This window comes from Heptranchias perlo, chromosome 37, assembly GCF_035084215.1.
Source record: "Heptranchias perlo isolate sHepPer1 chromosome 37, sHepPer1.hap1, whole genome shotgun sequence".
NCBI lineage: Eukaryota > Metazoa > Chordata > Chondrichthyes > Hexanchiformes > Hexanchidae > Heptranchias > Heptranchias perlo.
Window position 1 is genome coordinate 5,063,557 of NC_090361.1, and position 22,011 is coordinate 5,085,567.

General features: G+C 45.8%; 1 protein-coding gene across 2 annotated transcripts in view; it reads right to left on the reverse strand.

Annotated features, from left to right (window-relative positions):
• LOC137304422 (keratin, type 1 cytoskeletal 11-like) overlaps positions 1-22,011 on the reverse strand; it is a 61,738-nt gene that overhangs the window by 24,060 nt on the left and 15,667 nt on the right. Inside the window, exon 1 of one of the 2 annotated variants that reach the window (XM_067973014.1) lies at positions 11,003-11,416. The exons of the other annotated variant lie outside the window; for it this stretch is intronic. The gene's annotated coding sequence lies outside the window, so the exon portion shown is untranslated. Of the gene's footprint in view, positions 1-11,002; positions 11,417-22,011 lie in introns of those variants that run through there. 2 annotated transcript variants of the gene reach the window in all.

Here is a 22,011-nt window from a genome sequence, read left to right on the forward strand (position 1 = left end):
GCTGATTCCTTGCTGGGTTATGGTGACATGGGCCCAGGCTTCACTCTGTCAATCCACAAACCCCAATTAGTGGCCGTCAATATCTGAGCTTTGATAGTTAACACTAACTAGGCCTTCTCTCCGTCTGTTCGAGTAGATGCTAAATATTCAATGGTACTTTTTGAGGAAGAGCAAGGGAGTTCACCTGGTTACCTGGCCAATTTTCTTCCCTCAATCAACAACACCAGAAGTAGTTTGACTGGTCATATATCTAATTGCTATTTGTGGAATCTTGCTATGTTCAAAATGTCTGTCGTATTTGCTTACGAAACAATGACAGCCTTTCAACCAAGTTAATTGCTTATGAAGTGTTTTGGAATCCTTCTGAAAGAGACGATAAGGAACATTCTTCTTAACATTCTGCACTTCCCAGTCTTCTTGAGTGCTCCCTTCGCTCAGTTAGTAACACTCGTCTCTCTGAATCGGAGGTTGTGGGTTCAAGCTGCACTGCAGGATTGAGCAAATAAACTAGGTCGACACTCCGATGGAGTACGGAGGGAAGTTTTTTTTATTCGTTCATGGTTTGTGGGCGTCGCTGGCGAGGCCGGCATTTATTGCCCACCCCTAATTGCCCTTGAGAAGGTGGTAGTGAGCCGCCTTCTTGAACCGCTGCAGTCCGTGTGATGAAGGTTCTCCCACAGTGCTGTTAGGAAGGGAGTTCCAGGATTTTGACCCAGTGATGATGAAGGAACGGTGATATATTTCCAAGTCGGGATGGTGTGTGAATTGGAGGGGAACGTGCAGGTGGTGTTGTTCCCATGTGCCTGCTGCCCTTGTCCTTCTAGGTGGTAGAGGTCACGGGTTTGGGAGGTGCTGTTGAAGAAGCCTTGGCGAGTCGCTGCAGTGCATCCTGTGGATTGTACACACTGCAGCCACTGTGCGCCGGTGGTGAAGGGAGTGAATGTTTAGGGTGGTGGATGGGGTGTCCTGGATGGTGTTGAGCTTCTTGAGTGTTGTTGGAGCTGCACTCATCCAGGCAAGTGGAGAGTATTCCATCACACTCCTGACTTGTGCCTTGTAGATGGTGGAAAGGCATTGGGGAGTCAGGAGGTGAGTCACTCGCCGCAGAATACCCAGCCTCCGGCCTGCTCTTGTAGCCACAGTATTTATATGGCTGGTCCAGTTAAGTTTCTGGTCAATGGTGACCCCCAGGATGTTGATGGTGGGGGATTTGGCGATGGTAATGCCATTGAATGTCAAGGGGAGGTGGTTAGACTCTCTCTTGTTGGAGATGGTCATTGCCTGGCACTTGTCTGGCACGAAAGTTACTTGCCACTTATGAGCCCAAGCCTGGATGTTGTCCAGGTCTTGCTGCATGTGGGCACAGACTGCTTCATTATCTGAGGGGTTGCGGATGGAGCGGAACACTGTGCAATCATCAGCGAACATCCCCATTTCTGACCTTATGATGGAGGGAAGGTCATTGATGAAGCAGCTGAAGATGGTTGGGCCTAGAACACTGCCCTGAGGAACTCCTGCAGTAATGTCCTGGGGCTGAGATGATTGGCCACCAACAACCACTACCATCTTCCTTTGTGCTAGGTATGACTCCAACCACTGGAGAGATTTCCCCCTGATTCCCATTGGACTTCAATTTTACTAAGGCTCCTTGGTGCCACACTCGGTCAAATGCTGCCTTGATGTCAAGGGCAGTCACTCTCACCTCACCTCTGGAATTCAGCTCTTTTGTCCATGTTTGGACCAAGGCTGTAATGAGGTCTGGAGCCGAGTGGTCCTGGCGGAACCCAAACTGAGCATCGGTGAGCAGGTTATTGATGAGTAAGTGCCGCTTAATAGCACTGTCGACGACACCTTCCATCACTTTGCTGATGATCGAGAGTAGACTGACGGGGCGGTAATTGGCCGGATTGGATTTGTGCTGCTTTTTGTGGACAGGACATACCTGGGCAGTTTTCCACATTGTCGGGTAGATGCCAGTGCTGTAGCTGTACTGGAACAGCTTGGCCAGAGGAGCAGCTAGTTCTGGAGCACAAGTCTTCAGCACTACAGCCGGGATGTTGTCGGGGCCCATAGCCTTTGCTCTATCCAGTGCTGCACTGTCGTAGCTGCTGTCTTTCGGCTGAGAGCGGCTCTGTCTACCTGTTTAGGGGGATGTTAAAGATCCCATGGTAATATTTGAAAAACATTCCTCAAGATACCACACACAAAAAAAAAGGCCTTTTATCTCATTTGTTGCTTGTGGGATCTTGCTGTGCATGAATTGGCTGCCATGTTTCAACATGTTACCTACGTAACGACAGTGACTATAATTCAAAAGTAACTCATTGGGTCTAAAGTACGGGTCCCTTGTCCTTCTGCACTAAAAACCAACCACCTTACCCAGTTCCTTAATCTTCTGTACGAGTCACTTAACCCACTGCACTACCCAATTCTCTAACTCTCTGCACAATCCTGTTTCCTAACCTTTGTCCTTATGAGCTAAATAGGCAACAAAACATCCTTTCTGTTAACATTTTTTATATTTCTACCTGAGAGACCATTATGCAGAAGGTTGCAGTAATTGGCCCCTCAAACATCCACTCCCAACATTGTCAACACTCCTGTCTGCAGGCTGCACAGCAGCAATTCGCCAAGGTTTCTTCAGCAGCACCTCCCAAACCCACGACCTCCACCACCTAGAAGGACAAGGGCAGCAGGTGCATGGGAACAGCACCACCTCCACGTTTCTCTCTGAGTCACACACCTTCCCGACTTGGAAATATATCGGCCGTTCCTTCATCGTCGCTGGGTCAAAATCCTGGAACTCCCGACCTAACAGCACTGTGGGAGAACCATCACCGCATGGACTGCAGCGGTTCAAGAAGAAGGCCCACCACCGCCTTCTCCAGGGCAATTAGGGATGGGCAAAAAACGCCGGCCTTCTCAGAACGCCCACATCCCGAGAATGAATATATGAACTCCAGGACGCTTCCCGTGAGCTGGACAACCACAGGTGCAGGAAGTGTCGTCAGCTGGAGGAGCTCGAGCTCCAGATTTCGGAGCTTGAGCAGCAGCTGGCGTCACTATAGTGCATCTGCGAGGCTGGGATCTACATGGATAGCACGTTTCAGGAGGTGGTCACCCCACAGCTTAAGAGAGTGCAGGCAGAGAAGGACTGGGTGCCCGCCAGACAGACAAGGAGGACCAGGCAGGTAGTGCAGGAGTCCCCTGAGTGCATCTCACTTTCTAACCAGTATTCAGTTCTGAATATGAATGTTGCCTCCCTGGTGTCAAGTTCAAGGATGTCTCTGAGCGGCTGCAGAACATTCTGGGGGGGAGGGTGAAGAGCCAGAGGTCGTGGTCCATTTTGGTACCAATGACATAGGTAGAAAGAGGGACGAGATCCTGCAGGCAGATTTTAAGGAGTTAGGAAAGAGATTAAGAAGCAAGACTTCAAAGGTAGTAATCTCCGGATTACTCCCGGTGCCACGCACTAGTGAGTATAGAAATAGGAGGATAGAGCAGATGAATGCGTGGCTGGAGAGATGGTGCAGGAGGGAGGGCTTTAGATTCCTGGGGCACTGGGACCTTTTCAGGCCAGATGGGTTGCACCTCAACGGAACTGGGACCAATGTCCTCGCGGGGAGGTTCGCTGGTGCTGTGGGGCGGGGTGGGGGGTGGAGTTTAAACTAATTTGGCAGGGAGGTAGGCACCAGGATGTAGCAATGGAAAGGAGAAACAAGAGGCACAAAGGATCTGGGAAGAAAAATAGCACTAAAGCAAGTAATAGTATGGTATTAGGTGGGATCAGACTATGAGAGAGTACAAGAAAGTCTAAGACTGGTTTGCAGTGCATGTGTGTAAACGCACGAGGCATGGTAAACAAGGTTGGTGAGCTGCAGGCGCAAATAACCACATGGGAATACGATGTTGTGACGATAACGGAGACCTGGCTCTAAAAAGGGCAGGATGAGGTACTAAATATTCCTGGATACAAGGTGTTCAGGAAAAATAGGGAAGGAAAGAAAGGAGGGGGAGGGGGTGGCAGTACTGATTAAGGAGAATATTGCAGTACTGGAGAGAGAGGATGTCCTGGAGGGGTCAAGGACAGAATCTATTTGGTTAGAGTTAAGAAATAAAAGAGCCATTACACTACTGGGTGTATTCTATTGGACACCAACTAGTGGGAAGGATACAGAGGAGCAAATTTGCAGGGAAATTACAGAGAGGTGCAAAAGTTATAGAGTGTTGATAACTGGGGACTTCAACTATCCTAATATAGACTGGGATAACAATAATAATATAAGGGGCACAGAGGGGGAGGAATTTTTGAAATGTGTCCAAGATAACTTTCTTAACCAATACGTTTCTGACCCAATGAGGAAGGAGGCATTGCTGGACTTGGTTCTAGGGAATGAGGTGGGCCAAGTGGAGCAAGTGTCAGTGGGGGAGCATTTAGGGAGCAGCGATCATTGTATCATAAGGTTTAGAATAGCTATGGAAAAGGACACGGACCACTCTAAACTAAAAATAGACAATTGTAGGAGGGACAATTTCAGTGGGATGAGAACAGATCTGGCCCGGGTGAATTGGAATCAAAGATTGGCAGGCAAAACTGTAATTTTGAAGTGGGCGGCCTTTAAGGAGGAGATGGTTCGGGTACAGTCTAGGCACATTCCCACGAGACAGAAAGGTAGGGCAACTAAAGCCAGAGCACCCTGGATGACAAAAGAGATAGTGAGTAAGATGAAACGGAAAAAAGGGGCATATGACAGATGTCAGGTTGATAACACAAGTGAGAACCAGGCAGAATATAGAAAGTTTAGACGAGAAGTGAAAAAGGAAATAAGAGGGGCAAAGAGAGAGTATGAGAATAGACTGGCGGCCAACATAAAAGGGAATCCAATAGTCTTCTACAGGCATGTAAACAGTAAACGGGTAATAAGAGGACTGGTGGGGCCAATAGGGACCATAAAGGAGATCTACTCATGGAGGCAGAGGGGATGGCTGGGGTACTAAATGAGTACTTTGCATCTGTCTTTAGCAAGGAAGAAGATGCTGCCAGAGTCTCAGTAAAGGAAGATATAGTTGAGATATCTGATGGGCTAAAAAGTGATAAAGAAGAGATACTTGAAAGGCTAGCTGTACTTAAAGTGGATAAGTCACCTGGTCCGGATGGGATGCATCCGAGGTCGCTGAGGGAAGTAAGGCACGGGCCGAATGGCCTCCTTCTGTGCTGTAACCTTTCTATGATTCTATGATAGAGAAAAAAAAACTTAAATCTTGCTGACTCCACATTTGAAAGCCTTTTCCCCTCTGGTTCCCATTCACTTTTAACAAAGGTGTTTTTACAGCTCATCTTAATTTGAAGTTTTTGGAAGCCAAGCTGCAAACCGCTCCCGTTTTATTTGTTATTGTTTGTACATCGTTTTTGGCTCTGAAATATGACCAGTCCTGACATGCCATTTATCAGGGAATCATTCTTCATGTTGCAAGTAGCAAATTAAAATAAACTCCTTTCAATATTTGTATCTTTCATGTCGTAAATGGATAATCGAGACTGCAGATAATAGGGGTGTGGATAGCCAAGGTGCTACTGTGCCCCCTCTGAAAATGAAGTTGATGTGTGGAAGTGATTTAATGATGAGTAGAGAAGTATAATTGCTGTATTACTGAGTGTGTTTATTTCCTAATAATGATCCTATCTCAATACCCATTAAATCATAGCAATCCAACATAACGAAAAAATTAAATAAATGTAAATTCAGTAGTCACACGCTCAAAGAGACCCTTGGTCAGAGAATCGGGACTATAGTCTTGTAGCCTTGTCTTCCTTTGAGTTCAGCTTCTACGCTGGGATTGTGGATTTAGTGAAGTTACTCTATAAAGAATAGATTTGTATTTCTAAACATGCATTTGAACCGACTAGTACTATGACTCATTCATTCCCGGGGCCTGCAAACTGTAGAGCTCCTTACCTCCCTTTCCCTGCATCTTGGACCAGGTGCAGCATGAGCTGGAATTCAATTCCCTTCCTTCCACTCCCAACGAGGTTCCTTAATCCCAGGGTTATGTTTCTGGTAACTGCCCATCCAGGCTTAAACCCAATGAACGCATAAATATCTTTCCTTTGGGATGGGGTTGGTTAAGATGAGACTCTTTGTAGATACATTAATTCCAAGATGACACGTCCTGCATGTCATCTTGGAGTTAATGTATCTACAAAGAGACTCATCTTGGGAGATTGGAACTGAGTTTATCCTCTACGGTAACTGCAGTAATTCAGTACCTGCATCAGGCAGATCCACTTTACTCCTAGATACGCAGATGATTGACCAGACAGCATAGCTTAGAAGGGTAGACCTATCTCTGGGGACTGCAGTTCTTCCTCTTTGGCTCCAGATAACCAAGTAACATTCACGCCAGGCAATGACCATCTCCAACAACAGATATTCTAACCACCTCCCCTTGACATTCAACGGTATTACCATCGCCGAATCCCCCACCATCAACATCCTGGGGGTCACCATTGACCAGAAACTTAACTGGACCAGCCACATAAATACTGTGGCTACAAGAGCAGGTCAGAGGCTGGGTATTCTGTGGTGAGTTACTCACCTCCTGACTCCCCAAAGCCTTTCCACCATCTACAAGGCACAGGTCAGGAGTGTGATGGAATACTCTCCACTTGCCTGGATGAGTGCAGCTCCAACAACACTCAAGAAGCTCAACACCATCCAGGACAAAGCAGCCCGCTTGATTGGCACCCCATCCACCACCCCAAACATTCACTCCCTCCACCACTGGCGCACAGTGGCTGCAGTGTGTACCATCTACAGGATGCACTGCAGCAACTCGCCAAGGCTTCTTCAACAGCACCTCCCAAACCCGCGACCTCTACCACCTAGAAGGACAAGGGCAGCAGGCACAAGGGGACAACACCACCTGCACGTTCCCCTCCAAGTCACACACCATCCCGACTTGGAAATATATCACCGTTCCTTCATCATCACTGGGTCAAAATCCTGGAACTCCCTTCCTAACAGCACTGTGGGAGAACCTTCACCACACTGACTGCAGCGGTTCAAGAAGGCGGCTCACCACCACCTTCTCAAGGGCAATTAGGGATGGGCAATAAATGCTGGCCTTGCCAGTGACGCCCACATCCCGTGAACAAATGAAGAAAAAACCTTCCCTAATGGGTTTAATTGCAGGGTGGGGGGAGGTCGTCATAGCTAGACAAACAGTGGAAGATTTCCAGTGCTCTTTGCTGGTGAGGGGCATTGCTTTAGCTGGTTAAACACCAGTGGTACTCCCATACGCACTTCAGCATTCAGAAACCTTGTTTCGTGTCTGTGTTATTTGGATTTAGATAAGTGGGGTGCGTCCCTAGGGAAGAGTATTCCACATCAGGCCAGGAATGATACTTGTGTGATTCTCAGTAGTTTAGTTTAGAGACACTCAGTGACTCTTCTCTTCCCTTCCTCGACTTCTCTATCTCCATTTCTGGTGTTAGGCTGTCAACCAATATCTACTATAAGCCCACCAACTCCCACAGCTATCTTGACTACACTTCCTCCCACCCCGCTTCCTGTAAGGACTCTATTCCCTTCTCCCAGTTTCTCCATCTCCGTTGCATCTTTTCTGACAATGCCGCCCTCTACACCAGTGCTTCCGATATGTCTTCCTATTTCCTCAACTGAGGAATCCCCTCCACTATAGTTGACAGGGCCCTCGACCGTGTCCGTCCCATTTCCCGCACTTCTGCCCTCACCCTTCCCCTCCCTCCCAGAACCATGATAAGGTCCCCCTCATCCAGTCTCCACATTCAATGCATCATCCTCTGCCATTTCCGCCACCTCCAGCACGATGCCACCACCGAACACATCCTCCCCGCCCCCACTTCAGAATTCCGAAGGGACCGCTCCCTCCGCTCTTCCATCACCCCCAACGCTCGCTCTCCTCCCCACGGCACCTCCCCGTGCGAGTGTAGGGGATGCAACACCTGCCCTTTCACCTCCAAACTTCCCACCATCCAGGGCCCCAAACACTCCTTCCAGGTGAAACAGCGATTTACTTGTACTTCTTTCAATTTATATACTATATTCGCTGCTCACAGTGCGGTCTCCTCTACACAGGGGAGACCAAACGCTGATTGGGTGATCGCTTTGCTGAGCGCCTCCGCTCTGTCCGCAAGTGTGACCCTGACCTGCCGGTCACTTGCCATTTTAATTCCCCGTCCCACTCCCACTCTGACCTCTCTGTCCTCGGCCTCCTACATTATTCCAATGAAGCTCAATGGAAGCTTGAGGAACATCACCTCATCTTTCGATTAGGCACTTTACAACCCTCTGGACTCAACATTGATTTCAATAACTTCAGATCACTGCTCCCATTTTTTCAGACAGCAGGTGCTGGTAATGGTTCTGCTGTTGCCATTTACAGTTCCTGTAGACCCATCTTTTGTTTCTTTACTTGTCCCATTACCACCCTCCTTGCCTTGTACCATCATCCGTTTTGTCATTTAATCACTCCTGCCCTCCACCCTATCCCAGACGTTCCCTTTTGATCTTTCCTCCCCACTCCCCTTCCCCCCCCACCTCTCCCTGGCTCTGTACTTGCTTAAAAACTTTAATCTTCAACTTCTTCCAGTTCTGACGAAGGGTCAGCGACCTGAAACATTAACTCTGTTTCTTTCTCCACAGATGCTGCCTGACTTGCTGAGCATTTCCAGCATTTCTTGTTTTTATTTCAGGTTTCCAGTGTGAGTTTTGCTATGGCCGTCTCTGAGTGAGATTGGCGCTTTTGTTCCAGATAATTACGGATAATTTCATGCTCAGGGTGTACCAGAGGTTGGGTTGAGCCTGCACAAGCCCATTTTATGTAGGAGCCTTGAAGCAAGGCAGAGAGAGGAGACTCTGATCCCCTCAGCTTGGCCTGGGTTCAACCTGTGTTGCATGGCCTAAAGACTAATGATGTAAAGTATGGCATAACACAGTCTCTCGAGCCTCAGATTTCAAGTCCCTTTTAAATCAGCAGTGACTGATGAGAACTATACCATCCTGTTCCTTCATCATCAAGACAAAGGATAAATCTCCAGTTTGTCCCTCAGGCTCTGACTACAATGCTAGCGAGATCGACTTCTTTGTTTAATATAATCTACACTCATTCAGGCAAGTGAAGCTGAGACAATGGCTTGGATTTTTCTTTTATTCATTCTCAGGATGTGGGTGTCATTGGCAAGGCTGGCATCTAGTGCCCAACTCTACTTTCCCTTGAGAAATTGGTGTTGGAACTCCTTCTTGAACCTCTGCAGTTTGTGCGGTGAATGGTGCTAGGTAGGGAGTTCCAGGATTTTAGCCTAGTGGCAGTGAAGAAACAGGGTGTTTGTCCAAGTCAGGATTACATAGAATTATATAGAATTTACAGCACTGAAATAGGCAATTTGGACCAGCTGGTCTATGCCAGTGTTTATGCTCCACATGAGTGTCCTCCCACCCGACTTCAACTAACCCTATCAGTATAACCTTCAATTCCTTTCTCCCTCATGTATTTATGTAACTTCCCCTTAAATGTATCTATGTTATTCGCCTCAACTACTCCCTGTGGTAGCGAGTTCCACATTCTAACCACTCTCTGGGTAAAGAAGTATTTCCTGAATTGTTTTCTTGTGTGACTCGGAGGGGAACTTGGAGGCCATGGTGTTCCTATGCACCTACTGCCCTTGTCCTTCGAGATGGTAGAGGTCGCGGGTTTGGGAGTACTGCCATAGAAGCCTTGACGAGTTGCTGCAGTACACACTGCATCCATCCAGGCAAGTGGAGAGTATGCCCCACACAGCGAAATAACCTGACAGGACCCGCAGTCGAGGTACACGCATGAATGATCGTCAGATGGTGACCAGCGTCCATGGAATTGTACCCCAGAAAGGAATCAATGGCTACAGCGGGGAAGTTTCCAGAGCTGCTCTCTTGTGCAACTTTGTCACTCTTGCTTTTGGGCTTTGATTCTCGCACCAAATGTTGTTTGGTTTGGAACGAGTTCAACATAATTTGGAGAGAGAAAATTGGCAGCAAGCTGCTGTTGAAAGGATTGTTGGGTTTTGTGGCCTACCCACCTGTTCCTGATACTTTAGGCATTTCCAAAAGCGTCACTCACTTACGGGCTAGAGTTTGTCATTTATTCACAGTCAGCGGGGAGAGAAACGAGCCTGTATGCAAGCTTCCCTTTTCGAAGAAGTCATATTATTTGCTGAGCTCCATGCCCATAGAGTGCAGTGATGTCAGAGCCCAGCATTAAGTTGTCCCAGTAGTTTGGGTTAGAGGGAGACATGCAATGCTCCCCACCCCATTGTCCTCGACCCACTCCACCCAGTTCCAGCAGAGGAAATTGCGTTAAGGCTCACATGTAAGTAGCAGCCAATGGGGCAATGTGCTGGTGGGTGACCAATACTCATGGAACCATAAGTCAGGAGCCAATGCCTGCAGGAGAGGAGGAAGGAGGAACACAAGACAGAATGAAAAGCGACTGCTTTTGGGTCACTCCCACTAGATATGAGATAAGCAGGCGGGGCCCCTCTTGAATATATAATACCCATTTACAATACGGCGAGGCTCTAGACCCTCCCCACTGCGGAGGGGTTTCAGACCACCATTTAGGGAGACCTTCAAGCACTGGAGACAATGCAGAGAAGAGCCACGTGGTTGATCCCTATTTGAGGGTCTGAGGAAAGGCTGCATTAGGGTTAGATTTAGGGTTAGGGTTTGGCCTGAGGTACTTAAGGACCCCTATGGAACATACCCCAGTCCAAATCAGCACCTTCGGGAGGGGTGGGAGAAAACTGAGGGGCTGGGGGTAAGTAAACTAAATGGCACAAGGTTCTGTTTTTTGTGAAACCATCTTTCGGTGTTGCTGTGGCTAATTTATAACGATATAACAGAGGAGTGTACGGACAAATAAACGAACATTCAGCTCACCCTGGTGGCTCCTTCAGTTAGGAGAAAGGAAGAAAGGAAGATCTTACTTGCGTTTTTACAGCACCTTTCACATTTCCAGGACGTCACAAAGTGCTTCACAACCAGTGAACTACGTTTGAAGTTTGGTCACTGTTTTTTTTGTTAGGCAAACGCAGCGGCCAAGTTGCGCACAGCAAGATCCCACAAACAGCAATAGGATGAATGAGCAGTTGATCTCTTCTGGTGGTGTTGACTGAGGAATCAGTGTTGGACCAGGACGCCAGGAGAACTCATTGTTCTCCTTTGAGAAAGTGTAATGGGGTCTTTTATGTCCACCCACCCTGGGCAAATTCAGCGCACACCAGCGATGAACCTCGGACTCCCTTGCCTGTGTGTGCATCACCCCACACAACGCACTCAGCCATCCTGTAATGTTTAAAGAGTCAGTGAATTCCTCAGTATTTCTTCACTTGCACAGGAGAACAATGGCGCTTTCTTTAGCATGGGACTTTAGACTGACTCCTCCCTCAACAGCTTTCTTAAACCTGTTTTCATGCATTGGCCTTGGCATTAATGTCATCCCGGATTGCTCCTTGTTAACCCTTCCCTGAAGACAGTTTGATAAAGGGATCGATCTGACAGCAAGCCTGCAAGTGTTGTCGGCGGGCAGGCGGGCAATGGGGGAGGGAGAATCAGCTGAGGTGCTCGTTCCTGACTGCTAGCTAGTGACTCCTGGTGGATGCCAGGATTGGTGATGCCTCCCAAAGTTGAATAAGTTGCTAACACTCACTGTTTAGGCTCAAACATGACGTGTGGACACTGGAGTGACAGAAAGCTGTAGGGAGAAAATACCATTCAAAAAGCTCATTCCTCCCGTTTAGCAATAATCCTCTAGCGTCCTGAGTGAAAAATAAAATTGCGCTGAAGTTTAAAATATATACAGTCTGTTCTCTGCTTAATTCCTTCAAAAGAGAGTAAAATATCTAATGGGAGTGGGAACTGAAGCTATAAGGATAATTACTGACTGAGATGATCACAAGAACAGAGTGGATATGTTTTACTTATCTGAATAGGGTAACCAAAACTGTGTCTCATAGTGAGATGCCATCAGTGGCCCCTTAAAGGATGCGACTGTCCCAGGGTGTTTTATGGTTTCTGCATTACACCAAGAACAGCAAACAATCTATGTTCCGTCAGATAGTGTTACAGTGAGAAACTGAGTATACAGAGAATGTTAAAACAGGGATTGTTCTAGTGAGCAGTGTGATATATTAGTGTTATAGTGAGCAGTGTGATATATCAGTGTTATAGTGAGCAGTGTGATATATTAGTGTTATAGTGAGCAGTGTGATATATTAGTGTTCTAGTGAGCAGTGTGATATATCAGTGTTATAGTGAGGAGTGTGATATATCAGTGTTATAGTGAGCAGTGTGATATATCAGTGTTATAGTGAGGAGTGTGGTACATTAGTGTTCTAGTGAGGAGTGTGATATATTAGTGTTATAGTGAGGATTGTGATATATTAGTATTATAGTGAGCAGTGTGATATATCAGTGTTATAGTGAGCAGTGTGATATATCAGTGTTATAGTGAGCAGTGTGATATATCAGTGTTATAGTGAGCAGTGTGATATATTAGTGTTATAGTGAGCAGTGTGATATATTAGTGTTATAGTGAGGAGTGTGATATATTAGTGTTATAGTGAGCAGTGTGATATATTAGTGTTATAGTGAGCAGTGTGATATATCAGTGTTCTAGTGAGCAGTGTGATATATCACTGTTATAGTGAGCGGTGTGATATATTAGTGTTATAGTGAGGAGTGTGATATATTAGTGTTATAGTGAGCAGTGTGATATATCAGTATTCTAGTGAGCAGTGTGATATATCACTGTTATAGTGAGCGGTGTGATATATCACTGTTATAGTGAGCAGTGTGATATATTAGTGTTATAGTGAGGAGTGTGGTATATTAGTGTTCTAGTGAGGAGTGTGATATATTAGTGTTATAGTGAGCAGTGTGATATATCAGTGTTCTAGTGAGCAGTGTGATATATCAGTGTTATAGTGAGGAGTGTGATATATCAGTGTTATAGTGAGCAGTGTGATATATTAGTGTTATAGTGAGCAGTGTGATATATTAGTGTTCTAGTGAGCAGTGTGATATATCAGTGTTATAGTGAGGAGTGTGATATATCAGTGTTATAGTGAGGAGTGTGATATATCAGTGTTATAGTGAGGAGTGTGATATATCACTGTTGTAGTGAGCGGTGTGATATATCAGTGTTATAGTGAGGAGTGTGATATATCAGTGTTATAGTGAGCAGTGTGATATATCAGTGTTATAGTGAGCAGTGTGATATATCAGTGTTATAGTGAGCAGTGTGATATATCAGTGTTATAGTGAGCAGTGTGATATATCAGTGTTATAGTGAGCAGTGTGATATATTAGTGTTATAGTGAGCAGTGTGATATATTAGTGTTCTAGTGAGCAGTGTGATATATCAGTGTTATAGTGAGGAGTGTGATATATCAGTGTTGTAGTGAGGAGTGTGATATATCACTGTTGTAGTGAGCGGTGTGACATGTGAGAGCTCTGCACAGACACCAGTGCTGCCCAATATGGATGAGCTTCGCAGTGAGTCCTGAGGGAATCCGCCTCTTGAGTTGGGACCTGGTGCCAGTGTAAGCCCTGGTATCACCTCGCTCGTACAGGAGCGCTTGCACCAGAACCGAGGCCTCCTCCAGGGCAGCTTTCATTCCTTCTGCTACTTTTTTGCATCTCTCAGCAACAAACACGCCCCCAAGGAATATTGATTTAAACACTGCCACAGTTGCCATGGAAACTGATGTTTTCTCTGCGATCTGCCAAATCAGCTGTCAGTTGTTACACAACATAACAACAGTGTGCATTATTAACGTCTGCATCTGCCTCCGACAAAAGAACTCTTAGTTGTACTGCTGATCTCTACCATCAGTTGTCTGACAGATTGTTGGCTGAAGCTCAGCCTGTTTCGAACAATTATCAGCAGCACAGAGGCCAGGTACATCCATCCTTCGGATGAGGCATTAAACCGAGGTCCCGTCTGCCCTCAAGTGAACGTAAAAGATCTCGCCCTAACCTGGCAATGTTTTTGTCGCTGACGTTGGGTGCAAAAGTGCTACATTTCTGAACAGTAATATCCTGCACATGATAGGCACAAATTAAACTAATGTTGGTCAGCACATGTGAACCAGACTATGGTGGAAGAGATGGCATTAGATGGTGAGGAGCAGTCAATCAGACTGAAAACTATTGATAGAAAGTCTCCCTTTAGTGCCACGCCTGACATCCATGTAAACCTGCAAGGAACGGAGAGGGTGGACTCGACTGGTTTCTTACCTGACCAGACGGTCGATGCCATTTGGCAGAACGTCTTGTCACCGGAACTGACCAACAGGCACCAGGATGTAGCCTGGGTGGTGGTGAGAAAGGCCCTCCCAGTGCGGTCCTTCCAACACGCACGGAACCTCAGCGCCACCGCGAGCTGCCCTCGAGGCCACGGCGGGGAGGAGACCGTCTTCCACCTCCTGATGGGCTGCCCCTTCACGCAGAGGGTGTGGAGAGAGATGCGTTGGTATCTGTCCCTGTTCATCCCCAACAGTTCGGTAACACAGGACGCCGTGCTCTACGGGCTGATCCCCGGGACGTACACCGAGACAGATATCACCTGCGGCTGGAAGACCATCAACTCGGTGAAGGAGGCCCTTTGGCCCACCTGAAACCTGCTGGTCTTCCAGCTGAAGGAGCTGTCCGCGACCGAGTGTTGCCGACTGGCGCACTCCAAGGTCCAGGAGTAGGTGCTGCGGGACGCAATGAGATGAGGTGCGACCTACGCAAAGGCTCGATGGGGAAAGGCCACCGTGTAAGGCCACCCCACCTTGTATTGTACAGAATGAGTCATGAGAAATACTGTGTTTGAATTGTAATAATGAGATCACTTTGTGTACGACCTGTAGCGTTCTTGGTTTGAAATGTACTGGTTTGGAATTGTGATATTTACATTGAACTGTGTGTACCTTTAAATTCTATAAAATAAAGTATACTTTGAAATAAAAAAATGTAAACCTCTAACTGAATGGTTAGAATTAGGAACCATTTAAAACGTCAGTGTGTGCTTATGGAGCTCAGAATTTACTCTCAATTATTGATTCCTTTCATCCATAAGGCAGGGTCCCAATTAAATTAATTAAAGTCTTTTACCAGCAGTTAATTACCATCAGATTTCATGAGGAATATTTCAAGGCCAAATCAAATCCCATAAGAAATTCAAAGCTCCGTTTTCCAATAGTTACTTTGCAAAAATCTCTATGAAAACAGAGCATGTGATGAGAAATGCTACAAATCACAGAACTGTGGCATTAAATGCACTTTCTTTTCTAACCTCGGCTACATAAAGGGATTCTCCCTGACAATAGGTTTTGAGATTGTCACAAGCTCTAGAACCAGGTGTTATGAGCTCCCGCTTACAAGGGGGAAGGTGCAGAGCATTGAATGAATGAGCTTATGCAGAGTGTGTGATGGATGTGTGAGACAGACTGCCCAGGGAGCAGTGGGGGCCGATGGAGCATGGAAAAAAGTCTGAAAGAGTGGGTGATTGAGCGATATTAGTTTTGGGAGTTGGCAAAAAAAAAGTGCTGAGTTCTTTCCGCTTTCCGATATTGCTAAACTCCCCTAGAGACCACTGACGTAGTTTGAAAACTATGCTCTGTGGTAAATAATTATAACATACAAGTCAAATGATCTCCTTGTGTGCAAGAAAGAAAGACTTGCATTTATATCATGCCTTTCATAGCCTCGGGATGTCCCAAAGCACTTTACAGACCGTGAAGCACTTTTCGAGTGTGTGTAGGGAAACGCAGCAGCCAATTTTTTTGCACAGCAAGATCCCACAAACAGCAATGACCAGATAATCTGTTCTTAGTGATGTTGGTTGAGGGATAAATATTGGTCAGGACACCGGGGAGAACTCCCCCTGCTCTTCTTTGAAATAGGGCCATGGGATCTTTTGTGTCCTCCTGAGAGGGTCGTTTGGGCCTCAGTTTAACATCTCCTCTGAAAGACAGTACCTCCAACAGTGCAGCACTCCCTCAACACTGCACTAGGAGTGTCAGCCTGGATTATATACTTACATCTCTGATACAAGCTCCTGACTCAGAGGCGGGAGTGCTACCCACCGAGCTAAGGCTGGTACCTACAGTGTCACATCAAGGAAAGCTTTTGATCAGCCCGGTCACATATATAAAATTGTCCTGTTTTTGCACATGCACTCTGAGCTGACAAATATATTTTTATTTCAATTTGATTCTGTGCTGATTTACAATCCTTACCAATTCAGCTTCTTGTAGCAAAAACCTAAATATAGACTGAAGCTGATTTTAAAACAAAAGCATATTAGTAACATAACAAATGCCAAAAGCAGACCTGTCCTGCAGCCCACCCCATTCAGAAATACTTTGTACCACCCATGCCGCTCCCTATCTGACAATGGCAGTGGAATCCTGAGAGAAAAGTACACAGCAATTTGTCTGTCAGCGCTGGGTGTTTGTAAAAGCAGATCTGACGAATTGGGCAGGATTGCTAAATATTATGAAATTTTGTTGCATGCAGGATTTTCATAAATTCCTCAGAAATACTTTGCAAAGCTCCAAAAAAAATATGTCTCCATGTTGTTACGGGCTGATTTATTGGAGAGTTTTCAGGTTAGACTTACTTTTTAGTGTGCTCTAATACTGAGTGTGCTCTAATACTCTGACTGGTACAGTCTGGCACTGTTAACTGTAACACTGACTGGTACAGTCTGGCAGAGTTAGCTTTAACACTGACTGGTATAGTCTGGCAGAGTTAGCTTTAACACTGACTGGTATAGTCTGGCACTGTTAGCTTTAACACTGACTGGTACAGTCTGGCACTGTTAGCTTTAACACTGACTGGTATAGTCTGGCAGAGTTAGCTTTAACACTGACTGGTATAGTCTGGCACTGTTAGCTTTAACACTGACTGGTATAGTCTGGCACTGTTAGCTTTAACACTGACTGGTATAGTCTGGCAGAGTTAGCTTTAACACTGACTGGTATAGTCTGGCACTGTTAGCTTTAACACTGACTGGTATAGTCTGGCAGAGTTAGCTTTAACACTGACTGGTATAGTCTGGCACTGTTAGCTTTAACACTGACTGGTATAGTCTGGCACTGTTAGCTTTAACACTGACTGGTATAGTCTGGCACTGTTAGCTGTAACACTGACTGCTACAGTCTGGCAGAGTTAGCTTTAACACTGACTGGTACAGTCTGGCACTGTTAACTGTAATACTCTGACTAGTACAGACTGACACTGTTAGATATAATGTCTTGACTAGACCAGCACTTAAGCTGCCCAATCATTGCTCTAATACTTAGGTTATTTTATGACATAATTTATGATCTTGGCACAGAATTTGGAAATGGTAGATTCCAACTCAATTAAGGTCCTTCTGCTTATACTCCTAGATGTCCCATTACTGCCAAACACCCCGTCTGTGGAAACAGATGCACAGCACATCTGTTACACGGACAGTTGTTGCTTGTGTTTGCATGATGACCAAGTGGTATCTGTAAAAGAAATAATTGCCACACAAATGTATCACTTAGATTCAGGTTATGATCTAAACTAGGCAGTAAATGGGGTTTCCCCGTTCTGAACTGCAGCTCGTTAGTCCTGAATAAAAGAGCAACAGCTCCAGCTAGCCGTGAGTATCTTTAAATTTAATGGGATAAAGTATATTTTGAATTTTTTAAAATCTAGCTGTGCTGGAGAATGGTACTGTTTATTGGTGATAGAATGAGGGTCACTGGTTAATCACCGGTGACTGACTTAATCAAATACTCAATACCCATCCATTTTATGTGAAAACCAGAAACCAGTGGTGTTGCCAATGATATACTATTTCTTTTATTCGTTCATGGGATGTGGGCGTCGCTGGCAAGGCCAGCATTTATTGCCCATCCCCAATTGCCCCTTGAGAAGGTGGTGGTGAGCCGCCTTCTTGAACCGCTGCAGTCCGTGTGGTGAAGGTTCTCCCACAGTGCTGTTAGGAAGGGAGTTCCAGGATTTTGACTGAGCGACAATGAAGGAACGGCGATATATTTCCAAGTCGGGATGGTGTGTGACTTGGAGGGGAACGTGCAGGTGGTGTTGTTCCCATGCGCCTGCTGCCCTTGTCCTTCTAGGTGGTAGAGGTCACGGGATCGGGAGGTGCTGTCGAAGAAGCCTTGGCGAGTTGCTGCAGTGCATCATGTAGATGGTGCAGACTGCAGCCACAGTGCACCAGTGGTGAAGGGAGTGAATGTTTAGGGTGGTGGATGGGGTGCCAATCAAGCGGGCTGCTTTGTCCTGGATGGTGTCGAGCTTCTTGAGTGTTGTTGGAGCTGCACTCATCCAGGCAAGTGAAGAGTATTCCATCACACTCCTGACTTGTGCCTTGTAGATGGTGGAAAGGCTTTGGGGAGTCGGGAGGTGAGTCACTCGCCGCAGAATACCCAGCCTCTGACCTGCTTTTGTTGCCACAGTATTTATGTGGCTGATCCAGTTAAGTTTCTGGCCAATGGTGACTTCAGGATATTGATGGTAGGGGATTCAGCGATGGTAATGCCATTGAATGTCAAGGGGAGGTGGTTAGACTCTCTTGTCTGAGATATTCATTGCCTGGCACTTGTCTGGCGCGAATGTTACTTAGGAACATTGGAACAGGAGTAGGCCATTCAGCCCCTCGTGCCTGCTCCGCCATTTGATAAGATCATGGCTGATCTGTGATCTAACTCCATATACCTGCCTTTGGCCCATATCCCTTAATACCTTTGGTTGCCAAAAAGCTATCTATCTCAGATTCAAATTTAGCAGTTGAGCTATTATCAATTGCCATTTGCGGAAGAGAGTTCCAAACTTCTACCACCCTTTGTGTGTAGAAATGTTTTCTAATCTCACTCCTGAAAGGTCTGGCTCTAATTTTTAGACTGTGCCCCCTACTCCTAGAATCCCCAACCAGCGGAAATAGTTTCTCTCTATCCACCCTATCCGTTCCCCTTAATATCTTATAAACTTCGATCAGATCACCCCTTAACCTTCGAAACTCCAGAGAATACTTGCCACTTATCAGCCCAAGCCTGGGTGTTGTCCAGGTCTTGCTGCATGCGGTCACAGGCTGCTTCATTATCTGAGGGATTGCGAATGGAACTGAACACTGTGCAATCATCAGCGAACTTCCCCATTTCTGACCTATTCCCAACAATCACAGCCATTGCTTTGCAGTGACCAAATAAGTCTAATTGGCTGCCACGTTTCCTACATTAGAACACTTCAAAAGTACTCCATTGGCTGTAAAGCGCTTTGGGACACCCTGAAGTCATGAAAGGTGCTATATAAATGCAAGTTCTTTCATTTCATTCTTTAATTCCATTTTAATTCATCGGATTCTGGGATTCTTTTCCCAATCTTTTGGGGATCGAATTCTGTGATTCTGCTTGTTTATAATTAACTCCCCTTTAGTTTTCGGTGACCAAATATTTCAAATTCCACTTCACTTACTTGGGGATGACAAAAACTAAGCGCTGGAAAGAAGATCTTTAAAAATCTTCCGTTGTCGGACTTTAATGGGATGTCTGCTGAAATTGAGTGGATTCTGATCACTTTTTAATTCCGTTCAGGGCTGGGCCGGTCAGATACCTTCTCTGCACATCAAGAAAAAAACACACAGCATCCATTTGAAGAGACACAGAGACTAGAAGCCACCCATTCAGAAGGGTTTCTGCAATCTCTGTGCGTTTGTGGTTGAAACCTTCCACTTCAGACAAAATAACATGAAAAGCAAAGATAAGGAAAAGTTAAAATTCTCTTTTCTGTTTAGTAACCATTTTTATCAGCAATTTTTTTTACACAGAATGCGTATTGGAAGTTGCTTGAACTGCAATTTTAAAATAGAATAATAATCAACTATGTACGCACACACAGATTGTAATAGCCCAAACCCCCATCTTGGGTTTCAGAGGACAGTAAGTTTTACTCTTAAAGTCTACAGAACACAAAGACTGAATTTTGACTTTGTAAGTCCATTCCCCAATATTCATTGTTCTCCATGTAATATAACAACAACTTACAATTGTATAGCGCCTTAAACGTAGAAAAAAGTCCCAAGGCGCCTCACAGGGGCGTAATCAGACAAAAATAGACGCCAAGCTAAAGAATGAGATTTTCGGAAGGGTGACCAGAAAGTTAGTTAACGAGATGGGTTTTGAGGCGGTGGCGAGGTGGAGGGGTTTAAGGAGGGAATTGCCAAGCGTCGGGTCAAGGTGGCTGAAGGGTCGGCGCCAATGATGGGGCAGAAAAGGTCAGCGTCAGAGGAACGGAGGGTTTGTATGTTGGGGAGTGAGGGGGTGGTTTCAGGAGCTGGAGGAAGCAACAGAGATCACAACGGATGAGGCCATGAAAGGATTTAAGCACCAGGATGTGAATTTTAAATGGGGGGCATTGGGGGTCCCAGAGCCAATGTAGGTCAGTAAGGACACGGGAGATAGGTGAACGGGATGTGGTGTGGGTTAGGATACGGGCAGCAGGGCTTTGGATGAGCTGAAGATTCCAACAGGTAGAGGATGGGAGACCGGCCAGAAGATCAGTAGAATAGTCGAGTCTGGGGTGACAAAGGCTTGGATGAGACCTATTTTCTCGCTGCCAAAACATTTGCAGAACCTTACTAGTCGCACAATTGATGAACATTACTTATACAGTAGAAACCCGTATTTCAATCACTCAAATTTCGCAAATCAGTAATCTATTGGAGTGGCAGCATTAGTAGAGGGCCTTGTAGCAAGTAACTCAACGCCATAATAGTGACGAATATCCTCGGAAATGGCTCTGTGCAGCATCGGCATCTGAAAAATCAGTCCCATGCATCACTAGTAAAGGGCCCCCCAAGAACCAGCTCGTTGCAGCAATCTGACAGTTCTGGGAGGTCACATGCCTGTCCTCCCTGCTAAAAGAACGATCTCGCATTTATACAGCACCTTTCACAGCCTTAGGACGTCCCAAAGGGCTTTGCAGCCACTGAAGCGCGGTCACCGTTGTAACACATTTGTGCACAGCAAGATCCCACAAACAGCAATGAAATAAACGACCAGATAATCTGTTTTAAGTTGAGGGATGGAACAGTGGGAGAACTCCTCCGCTGGTCTTCAAATGATACCATGGGATCTTTTACAAGCACCTGAGAGAGCAAACAGGGCCTTGGTTTAAGGTCTCATCCAAAAGACAGCACTGGTGTGTCAGCCTAGATTTTATGCTTAAGTCCTTGGAATAGAACTTGAACTCACAACCTTCTGACTCAGGCACCAGATGTGCTACCCACTGAGCCACAGCTGATAACATGCAGAAACAGATGGCCCAAAGAGGCCAAAGGGGATTGGTACAAAAACCTAAACTATCCAATTGGTGGCGAATTACCTCACCCGCCATTAGCACGTATCGTAAAATTGTGTGGTGAGCGCACTCGTGATTGTCCAATAGGCACTGGAGGTACTTTGAGGTACCTTGCTGTGCACTCAAAATTGACCCCAAGATTAATGGATTCACGCCCTTAAAAAAATGGTTCTGTTTCTTCTTTCATCTGAACCGTATGTCAGAATGAAAGACAGGCAGGATTGATTAGACGTGATTCAGGAGAGAGAAGGGATTGAGAGGTGAGGTGAGAAGGTGGGCAGATATGGCCAATCAGTCGAAAAGCGAGGGGCTTGTTGGGTTTAATGGCCTGATCCTGAAAGTTCTTGTGTTTTCTTTAAAGTCAAACAACTTTAAAAAGTCTTGCAGATTTTATTAATGCAATCATAGAATAGAATCATAGAAGTTTACAACATGGAAACAGGCCCTTCGGCCCAACATGTCCATGTCGCCCAGTTTATACCACTAAGCTAGTCCCAATTGCCTGCACTTGGCCCATATCCCTCTATACCCAACTTACCCATGTAACTGTCCAAATGCTTTTTAAAAGACAAAATTGTACCCGCCTCTACTA